The sequence below is a fragment of the Cervus canadensis genome, chromosome 13 (assembly GCF_019320065.1).
Source record: "Cervus canadensis isolate Bull #8, Minnesota chromosome 13, ASM1932006v1, whole genome shotgun sequence".
Classification (NCBI taxonomy): domain Eukaryota; kingdom Metazoa; phylum Chordata; class Mammalia; order Artiodactyla; family Cervidae; genus Cervus; species Cervus canadensis.
The window spans coordinates 34,257,942-34,268,916 of NC_057398.1; positions in this window are offsets into that span (position 1 = coordinate 34,257,942).

Here is a 10,975-nt window from a genome sequence, read left to right on the forward strand (position 1 = left end):
TAGGCATAACTAATCGCTAACTTTTTTTACCAAATCAACTAGGTTTTTTGATTCACAGTTACACAGATTCCCTCCCCCCCCCATTTTGGTTTCACTAAAGTTTACAGCTTACCCATACAACAATTATCAGTGTAAAAAAGGGATCAACATGAGAACTTGCCAGAGAATGTCTTTTCAGACCTCACAGTCCAGCATTTAATGAATGGGGACTTAGCTGAGCTCAAGTTTCACCCAAAAGGAACCCTAGTTGCACTATTTCAACTCGCCACAATACAGCTGTAATTTGTGCTTTGGCCTTATTGGCGAGCTTTTACATTCTCCCATTCATTAAACAGTGATAATCACTAGAGCAACCATCAAACACACCCCTTCTTTGGAGAAAGAAGATCAACAGGATACTCACTATAGGGTTGGGAGCTGGGAGCCGAATGAGGGGCTAATGTTTTGGTAAATTATAAAAAAAAAATAAACCCCACAAAATCACAGGAGTCATTCCTCATGAATCCAATTTTTTTCTTCTAATCTATTTAAAACTTGCAAAATAAACATCTTAAAATTCTTTCTTTATTGAAATAGAGTCGACATACAATGTAGTGTTAGTTTCAGAAATACAATGAAGTGATTCAGTTATATATGTATATGTATTATTTTTTTTAACATTCTCTTCTATTATATGTTATTATAAGATACTGAGTATAGTTTCCTGTGCTATACAGTAGGCTCTTGTTGATTATCTATTTTAGATATAATGAGTATATTTTAGTTCCAAACTCCTAATTTATCCCCCTCCCCAAAATAAACATTTTGATTTATTCATTTTGAAGGAAAAACCAGTTATAGCTGATGGCTTACTGAATTTTGCTTATAATGATATTCACATAATATGGCTTTCTCAGCTGTGAATGGATTACATGAGAAGGCTTAACCCCACAAATCTTTTATCTAAGACTCTATTAATGATATTTTGTAATAGCACTAGCATGTCAATAATACTGTGGAATATTTGGGGAAGAGTTCAAAAGGAAAATGCTAAGCAAGTTGAAATGAGCCTTTTGTGTTTATCAAGTGATCATTTGGTGACTTTTCACAGATTAGAACACTAGTCTAGAGATTTAGGGGAAAAAGTACCTTCTTTGTACTGAATCTAGCATGTTTTAAATTATCTCCAGTAAGGAAGAAATTTAAAGTCAGGATGTTTTTTCACATCTCTCCAAATCCATCTAATTTTGAGGTCATCTCCCAAGGAATTTATATTATCTGATGTTATTTAATATAAAAGATTCTAAACATAGCATCTAGAACATTAGACTTATATCACATTGACCCAGATTGTCACTTTGCATTTGTGCTTCTTTCAGAGTAAGAAGAGGCTGTCCTTGGAGTAAGAACAGGGGGAGGTTCTGGCTCAGAAATCTTAGGATCACAATCTCTGCTTTCCTGAGGACATTGTTCCTGTCTGTCCTCTCCCAGCATCCTCGCAAGTCGTGTGTAAGCTCACATTGTGCCAGAGAGGGTCCTTGCAACCCTTCTGAATTTCTGTTTTGATATTATGTGAATCCTGTAGAAGAGGATCACAATTTGGCATTTATTCATCTTGATTCCAGATGTTTTTGTATTTTGACTTGTTTATAGAGACATATTTTAAAGTGAGATACTTTCTGCATCACCTGCTTAGTCCTAGAGCCTTTTCTATTCATGATATATGTAGATATGCACTTTCAAAAAACTAATTTATAGATGTGTGCAACTAAAAAATACATGATACTAAAAGAATTGCATTTCGTATAGGTCATTTGTTTAGTTGTCACTTTATGTTTTGGAAACATCTGGGCACACACACACACATAGATACATGCACATATGTATGTATTGGAAATATACATGTGTATATATATATTTATTTATACAGTATTTCCAATAAACTTTGTGGATTATTTTAGACACTCACACTGATAAGGGCTGAGATTCACCCATGAGGGTTGCCTCATCGAATCAAAGTCTGCATGGAGCTTTCAAATTTAGCAGTCATTTGAAGTTTCACAGAAAAAGATTCTCTTTATAACTTCCATTTTCCCCAGGGATATTACTTCAGCTTCTTAGCTTTTCCCCTAAATATATATATATACATATATATTTATGCAGTATATTCAGCCTGGGAAAAGACCAAACAGGCTGGTTTTAATTTATCTGTCTACTGGTTTAAGTGTTAGGGCCAGGGCTTACCTGTCTTTGCTTAGTATGAGTTTTGGAAGGCTGTTTGTATACTTTTCTTTTAACTGGGCCACTTTTTCATTTAATGCTCCCTTAACAAACATTTGATGCTATTGGCAGTTATTATATTTCTGGCTTTATCCCATTTCTTGAACTTGAAACCTTTTTTATTGTCCCATAGATACATTAATGTATAGATGTTTATAAGACAATTTTTTTCAAATTTCTTTGAAACATTAATCTGATTTTTATCTCCAAATTTTAACATGACATTTTCTTCCAAGTAAATGCTGTATTTCCCATGAGCTGGCCAGTAGGGTGTGCTGTAGCCCCTTGCCAAATTAATTAATTAATTAAAAATATTAATGTCAACTGTTCATTAAGAGATTTCAGAAATATTTCACTCCTTCACTGCCACCAACATAGATGAGGTATGGTTATATAGACACAAGCTAATAGTTTAGCACACACAACGTATATGGAAAGTTACATCATTGTATGAAAGCAGGAAAACAGAGCTGTTTACTTCTTTGGATTTAGTTCTAAAATAACTTGGTATGAGGACTTCCCTGGAGGTCCAGTGTCTAAGACTCCTTGCTTCCAGTGCAGGAGGCCTGGATTCGATCCCTGGTTAGGGAATTAAGATCCTACACGCCACAACTAAAGATCCCACGAGCCACAAGTAAGACCCTACAGAGCCAGTATGTAGCCAGTGCTTGTGTGTGTGCTCCGTCATGGCCAATTGTTTTGCATCCCTGTGGACCAGGCTTCCCTGTCCATGGAATTTTCCAGGCAGGAATATCTTAGCGGGTTGCCATTTACTTCTCCAGGGGATATTCCTGACCCAGGGATTAAACCTACGTGTCTTGGGCCTCCTGCATTGGCAGGCAGATTCTTTACCACTTTGCTACCTGAGAAGCCCTAAGATCTGAAATAGCCAAAGAAATAAAAATAGTATTTTTTAAAAGGCCAATGTGGTGTGATTTTACCAAGTTGGTTCCTCGGTAAGAGATATTTTCTTTTCTTCAGGATAAAAGAAGAAGGAAAATGGTGCAGTGATGAAGGGTCTGTATTTGGAGGGATGAGTTTGAATCCCCACTCTGTCACTAGTTATGAGGTGGGGCTAACAGTACTTCATACTCCGTAGGGTTACTGTTCAGATAAATAAGATTATACACCTAAAAGTATTTAGATCATGGTCTGGTCCCAGTCAGGATTCAGTATGTGTTGTTATTCAGTCACTAAGTCATGTCTGATTCCTTGCGACCCAATGGACTTCAGCCCTCCAGGCTGGCCTGTCCTTCACCATTTCCTGGAGCTTGCTCAAACTCATGTCCATTGAGTCGGTGATGCAATTCAGCCATCTCATCCTCTGTCATCCTCTTCTCCATTTGCTTTTAATCTTTCCCAGCATCAGGGTCTTTTTCCAATGAGTCAGGTCTTTGCATCAGGTGGCCAAAGTACTGGAGCTTCAGCTTCAGCATCAGTCCTTCCAGTGAATATTCAGGGTTGATTTCCCCTAGGATTGACTGATTTGATCTCCTTGCAGTCCAAGGGATTCTCAAGAGCCATCTCCAACACCACACTTGGAAAGCATCAATTCTTCAGTGCTTAGCCTTCTTTATGGTCCAACTCTCACATCCATACATGACTACTGGAAAAACTATAACTTTGACTATATGGACTTTTTTTGGCAAAGTGATATCTCTGCTTTTTAAAATGCTGTCAAGGTTTGTCATAGCTTTTCTTCCAAGAAGCAAGTGTCTTTTAATTTTGTGGCTGTAGTCACTGTCTGCAGTGATTTTGGAGCCCAAGAAGATAAAATCTGTCCCTGTTTACACTATTTCTCCATCTATTTGCTATGAAGTGATGGGACTGGATACCATGATCTTTGTTTTTTGAATGTTGAGTTTTAAGCCAGCTTGTTCACTCTCTTCCTTCACCCTCATCAAGAGACTCTTTAGTTCCTCTTCGCTTTCTGCCATTAGATGTTCAGTTCAGTTCAGTCACTCAGTCATATCTGACTCCTTTTGACCTCATGGACTGCAGCAGGACAGGCTTCCCTGTCCATCACCAGCTCTCGGAGCTTGCTCAAAACTCGTGTCCATCAAGTCAGTGGTGCCATCCAACCATCTCATCCTCTGTCATCCCCTTCTCCTCCTGCCCTCAATCTTTCCCAGCATCAGGATTTTTCCAATAAGTCAGTTCTTTGCATCAAGTGGCCAAAGTATTGGAGCTTCAGCTTCAGCATCAGTCCTTCCAATGAATATTCAGGACTGATTTCCTTTAGGATTGACTGGTCTGATCTCCTTGCAGTCCAAGGGACTCTCAAGAGTCTTCTCCAATGCCACAGTTCAAATGCATCAGTTCTTTGGTGCTCAGCTTTCTTTACGGTCCAACTCTCACAACCATATGTGGCTACTGGAAAAACCATAGCTTTGACTAGATGGATCTTTGTAGGCAAAGTAAGGTCTCTGCTTTTTAATATGCTGTCTAGGTTAGTCATAGCTTTTCTTCCAAGGAGCAAGTGTCTTGGATGCTATGATCTTAATTTTTTGAATGTTGAGTTTTAAGCCAACTTTTTGACTCTCCGCTTTCACTTTCATCAAGAGGCTCTTTAGTTCCTCTTCGCTTTCTGCCATAAGGATGGTGGCATCTGCATATCTGAGGTTATTCATATTTCTCCTGTCTATCTTGATTCCAGCTTGTGATTCATCCAGCCTGGAATTTCACATGATGTACTCTGCGTATAAGTTAAATAAGCAGGGTGACAATATACAACCTTGACATACACCTTTCCCAATTTGGAATCAGTCTGTTGTTCCATGTCTGGTTCTAACTGTTGCTTCTTGACCTTCATACAGATTTCTCAGGAGGCAGGTCAGGTGGTCTGGTATTCTCATCTCTTGAAGAATTTTCCACAGTTTGATCCACATAGTCAAAGACTTTGGTGTAGTCAATGAAACAGAAGTAGATGTTTTTCTGGAACTCTCTTGCTTTTTCAGTGTTCCAACAGATGTTGACAATTTAGTCTCTGGTTCCCCTGCATTTTCTAAATCCAGCTTGAATATCTGGAAGCTCTTGGTTCACATACTGTTGAAGCCTGGCTTGGGGAATTTTGAGCATTACCTTGCTAGCATGTGAGATGAGTGCAATTGTGAGGTAGTTTGAACATTCTTTGGCATTGCCTTTCTTTGTGATTGGAATGAAAACTGACTTTTTCCAGTCCTGTGACCACTGCTGAGTTTTCCAAATTTGCTGGCATATTGAGTGCAGCACTTTCACAGCATCATCTTTTAGGATTTGAAATATCTCAGCTAGAATTCCATCACCTCCACTAGCTTTGTTTGTAGTGATGCTTCCTAAACCCACTTGACTTCACATTCCAGGATGTCTGGCTCTAGGTGAGTAATCACAGCATTGTGGTTATCTGGATTAATTAAGATCTTGTTTGTGTAGTTCTTCTGTATATTCTTGCCACCTCTCTTAATATCTTCTGCTTCAGTTAGGTCCATACCACTTCTGTTGTATTGTGCCCATCTTTGCATGAAAAGTTCCCTTGGTATCTCTAATTTTCTTGAAGAGATCTTTAGTCTTTCCCATTCTATTGTTTTCTTCTATTTCTTTGCATTGGTCACTGAGGAAGGCTTTCTTATCTTGCCTGGCTATTCTCTGGAACTTTGCATTCAGATGGATATATCTTTCCTTTTCTCCTTGCCTTTTACTTCTCGTCTTTTCTCAGCTATTTGTAAGGCCTCCTCAGACAACCATTTTGTCTTTTTGCATTTCTTTTTCTTGGTGATAGTCTTGATCACTGCCTCCTGTACAATGTCATGAACCTCCATCCATAGTTCTTCAGGCACTGTGTTTATCATATTTAATCCCTTTAATCTATTTGTCACTTCTACTGTTCAATCGTAAAGCATTTGATTCAGGTCATACCTGAATGGTCTAGTGGTTTTTTCTACTTTCTTCAATTTCAGTCTGAATTTTGCAATAAAGAGTTCATGATCTGAGCCACAGTCAGCTCCCGGTCTTATTTTTCTGACTGTATAGAGCTTTTCCATCTTTGGCTGCAAAGAATATAATCAATCCAATTTTGGTATTGACCATCTGATGATGTCCATGTGTAGAGTCTTTTCTTGTGTTGTTGGAAGAGGGTGTTTGCTATGACCAGTGCTTTCTCTTGGCAGAACTCTGTTAGCCTTTGCCCTGCTTCACTTTGTACTCCACGACCAAACTTGCCTGTTACTCCAGGTATCATTTGACGTCCTACTTTTGCATTTCCATCCCCTGTGATGAAAAGGACATCTTTTTTGGGTGTTAGTTCTAGATCTTGTAGGTCATCATAGAACTGAAGTTCAGACTCGGTGCTAAAAGAGGGGAGAGTGGACATTGAAAAGGTTTAAGTTTGCATGTTAGAGATGTCACGGTTACTGCCATGGGTATTGTGTGACCAAAAGAGTTTTAATTGGGGGCTGTGGTGGTGGCTAAATTATCTTCCTAGTTCTGCATTATCATTTCTTGTTAGGGCATCAGTTCTTCTAATCCTGGGATGTGGAGGCCTGCACCAATGCTTGGCAGTGATTACAAAGTGAATGCGAAATAAGAAGAAAAGGGAAAGACAAATGCACAGATTTAGGGTCAGCTCCTTGGTTTTCAGCTTCCCTAGAGACTCAGACAGTAAAGAATCTGCCTGCAATGCAGGAGACCTGGATTGGATTCCTGGGTTGGAAAAATCCCCTGGAGAAGGGAATGGCAACCCACTCCAGTATTCTTCTCTTAGTTTTCAGTACTTCGGGTGACTCTCTACCACTAGCACCACCTAATAATAATAACTAATATAGCTAACAGTTTTATAACATTTACCAAGAATTAGTAAACAGCATTACTGCATTACCAGCATTACCAAGATGCTGTCTTAGGGCTTTGGGCTCAGTCACTCAGTCATGTGTGACTCTTTGTGGCCCCATGGGCTGTAGCCCACCAGGCTCCTCTGTCTATGGAATTTTCCAGGCAAGAATGCTGGAGTGGGTTGCCATTTCCTACTTCAGGGGGTCTTCCCAATCCAGGAATCAAACCCACGTCTCCTGCATTGGCAGGCAGATTCTTTTTCATCTGAACTATCTGGGAAGCCCTTCTTAGGATTTTATGAATATTAATTTAACTTTCACAACAATCCTATAAGGTACATGTTATTCCTATATCTAGTTTATGACTGAGGTTAAGTAATATGCCCAAGGTTGCACAACTAATAACTGTGGATTCAAACCTAGGGCAGTTAATTTGCTTTAATCACCCCCCAGTTCTTCCACTGTCATGTACAGTGAAAAGGGGAATACAAAATCAAAAATAGAATAGCTATCCTCATGCTATCATTTAGAATGTTTTAATTTGCTAGCGAAAGAGAATCCAACTCACTCTTGATTAAAAAGGGGAGACAAAAAGGAATTCAGTGGTTCAGTAACGGAAAAGTCTGAGGTTGTGTAGCTGCATGCACAGCTGTATTCAGGTGCTCCAATGATGTCACCCCGATTAGGACTTTATCTCACTTGTGGCTTTGTCCTCTTTTGTACTGACTTCATCTTGAGGTTCCTCAGTGGTGTGGTGGCTGCCAGCAAACTATAGAGTCAGCTGATTAAAAAAAGAAAGAGCTCATTTCACAGTTTGAACAAAAGCCCTGAATCTTACTTTCACTAGTTCAAACTGAAGGCCAAGGAATGCAGTGCTCAGATTGTCCAAACCGGAACAAGAGCGCACCTTTGGAGCCAGGAGTAGAATCAGTGCCATTCAAAGCACATCGGGTAAGACTAGAGGAGGTGGTCGTCCCCACAGTAAAATGAGAGAATGAACTAGTTGTCTACAGTAAAATTACAATGACGTGTCATTACACATCATGTGCTGTTGCTGCTGTATTGCGTGCTCAGTCGTGTCAGATTCTTTGTGACCCCTTGGACTGGAGCCTGCCAGCCTCCTCTGTCCATGGAATTTTCCAGGTAAGGATCAGGTTGCCATTTCCTACTCTTGGGAATCTTCCCTACCCAGGGATTGAAATCTTGCCTCCTGCATCTCCTGCATTCACAGGCAGATTCTTTACCACTGCACCACCTGGGAAGCCCATACACATCACATGGCCACAACAATTTTCTTATCTATAAGTTAAGCATTCAACATTAACTTACAAATATCTTCATGTTTTCTGTCCTTCGACCTTGATGATATCAAGGTTTTATTATCACACTTTTATTTATTTATTTAAAATTTTATTTTATTTATTTATTGATTGATTTTTGACTGCACCAGGTCTTCACTGCAGTGTGCAGTCTTCTCTTGTTGTGGTGCATGGGCTTATTTACCCTGTGGGATGTGGGATCTTAGCTCCCCAATCAGGGATTGAACCCTTGCCCCCTGCATTGGAAGGCAGAGTCTTAACCACTGGACCACCAGGAAAGTCCCCTATGTTATCACACCTTTTTGATGCCCCTCCTCAGTCACCCATCCTTCTCTTCCTTGAACACTTAGCTGTAGGTATTCTCTGAAACTGTCTTTACTTGCTTCTAATTTAGCCATCTCATTTATCCCTGAAGTTTTGTGATCCCCTCTGTAGGCACTGGACCTAAATCTAATGGTAACCCTATCTTCCTTCCTGATCTTTCATTCCATGTTTTCAATTTCTTACTAGTGCTTCTCCCTTGGGTACCTGTTGTGGATTTCTTTTCTTGGGAAGGTTTTGAGATTGAGGATTTTTTTTTAGAGTTTGCTCTTGGGATCTATTGAAGGGAGGAAGAAGAAGCAGACTTGGGCAGAAGACATTGAGCAGTGATACAGACCTCTCCTGAACCTGTGGAAAGCTCTATAGACAGATTGTTCCAACACGGGCAAGGGAACTGGGCTTGTATTCCTTCTGTCCTTATCAGTCAGTCATTGGATGTGAGTTGCCCTTGGGAGTAGAAGTAACCTTGGGCAAGATCGTCTTCTTTGGCTGAAGGTAATTTGCAAAGAGAGCTGACAAAGACCATTTTCTGGCAGCAGTCCTAGATGTCTGAGGACTAATCCTGGAAGTATGGGTTTCAGTGCTCAAGGGAAGTCTGGGTAGCTCATCAAGCCTGGGTAGCCTTCTTTATGCTACCTGCTCTTAGTCTTTCCTTTCTCTCTAGTCTTGTTGGTAGTTTTGTTGATGTTTTTACTTAGATATTTTGAGACTATATGATTAGGTGCATACAAGTTTGGGATTGTTTAAAATGCCTGGTAAATTGAGCATTCTGTTACTATGGAATGAATCTCTACCCCTAATTATAAGTTTTGCTTTCCAGTTTGCTTTGTTTGATATCACTATAGTCATACTGGCTTTCTTTTACTTAGTATGTTAGTGAATCTTTTCCAATATTTTCTTTTTAATCTTTGCGTTCCCTTAAGTCTTAGATAAAAAGTCTTGTAAAAAGCACAGAGCTACAATGAAAAATTAATCTTTGTCTTCTAAGTGGGGGTATAGTTACTAATAATTATTGTGATTACTGATATATTTACTGACAAATAGAATTCATTTTTACCATGTTATTCTGGTAAAAATTATTTACCAGAATAAACATAATAAAATAACATTTACCATGTTATTCTGGTATTTGTCTTGCTTTAGGGAGTTTCTTTTTCTTCTTTCTTGCTTTTTTGGTACTTATTATATTTTTCTCAACCCAATTTAGAAGTTATACCCTCTGTTTTTCTTTTTTAATATGTTTATATAGACTGTAAAATGCATACTTGACATAGAAAAGTCTAAAACGATTATTTTTATCCTCCTGAAAAATGCAATGAATACTTTGGGAATATGTTAACTCAAATTGCTGCCTCCCATGTTTCAGTGCATTGTCTATAATTGTATTCCCTTTCTCCATCACCACTAATTAGACATTGTTATCATTGTTTATACAGTCAATATTTATTTAGATTTACTTTATATCTTTTTTGTTCATCATGCCTTTTTGTCCCTCAGATGTTATTTTAGGGTTAGTTTTCTATCTCCCTACTATATATTTCTTTTGAAAGTTCCTTTGAAGGTAATATGTTGATTGAAAACTCTATCAGTTTTTGTTTGCTGGTAATGTTTTTCTTTATCACCCTTCTTCTCAAGAGATGGTTTCATGTATGTACAACTCTGAGTTGACAATTTTTCCTCAGAAATTTGAAAGTGTTATTTCACTGTCTTTTAATATTATCATTATTGATGAAAAATTGTCAGTTTAATGGTCTTTTCTTGCAGGTATCATCTTTTCTTTCTGTCTTTAAAGACTTTCTTTTTGTTGGTCATTTCTGGTTTATGGAAGTTCTTTCATTTATATTTGAGGAATGTTGTATTTCATTTGTTCTGGGAAAATGTTAGGCATTATTTTTTTTGCCTCCTCCCCATTCTTTCCTCTCCTTCTATAAGTTTGATGAGTAATAAACCTTCTTACTCTGTCCTTTATGTCTCTTATCTCTCTTGTACTTTCTATTTCTGTCTCTCTGTGTTGGATTTTGTGTAATTTTTTCACATCTATCTTCCAATCTGTTATTATTCTCTTTCACTGTATCTGCTACTTAATATTAATGTGCTTTGTAATATCAGTGTTATTACACTGATGCAATGGACATGAACTTGGGCAAACTGTGGGAGATGGTAAGGAAAAGGGAGGCCTGGTGTGCTGCGGTCCATGGGGTTGCAAAGAGTCAGGCATGACTGGGTGACTGAACAACAACAATATCAATGTCATATTTGTCATTTTTAGAT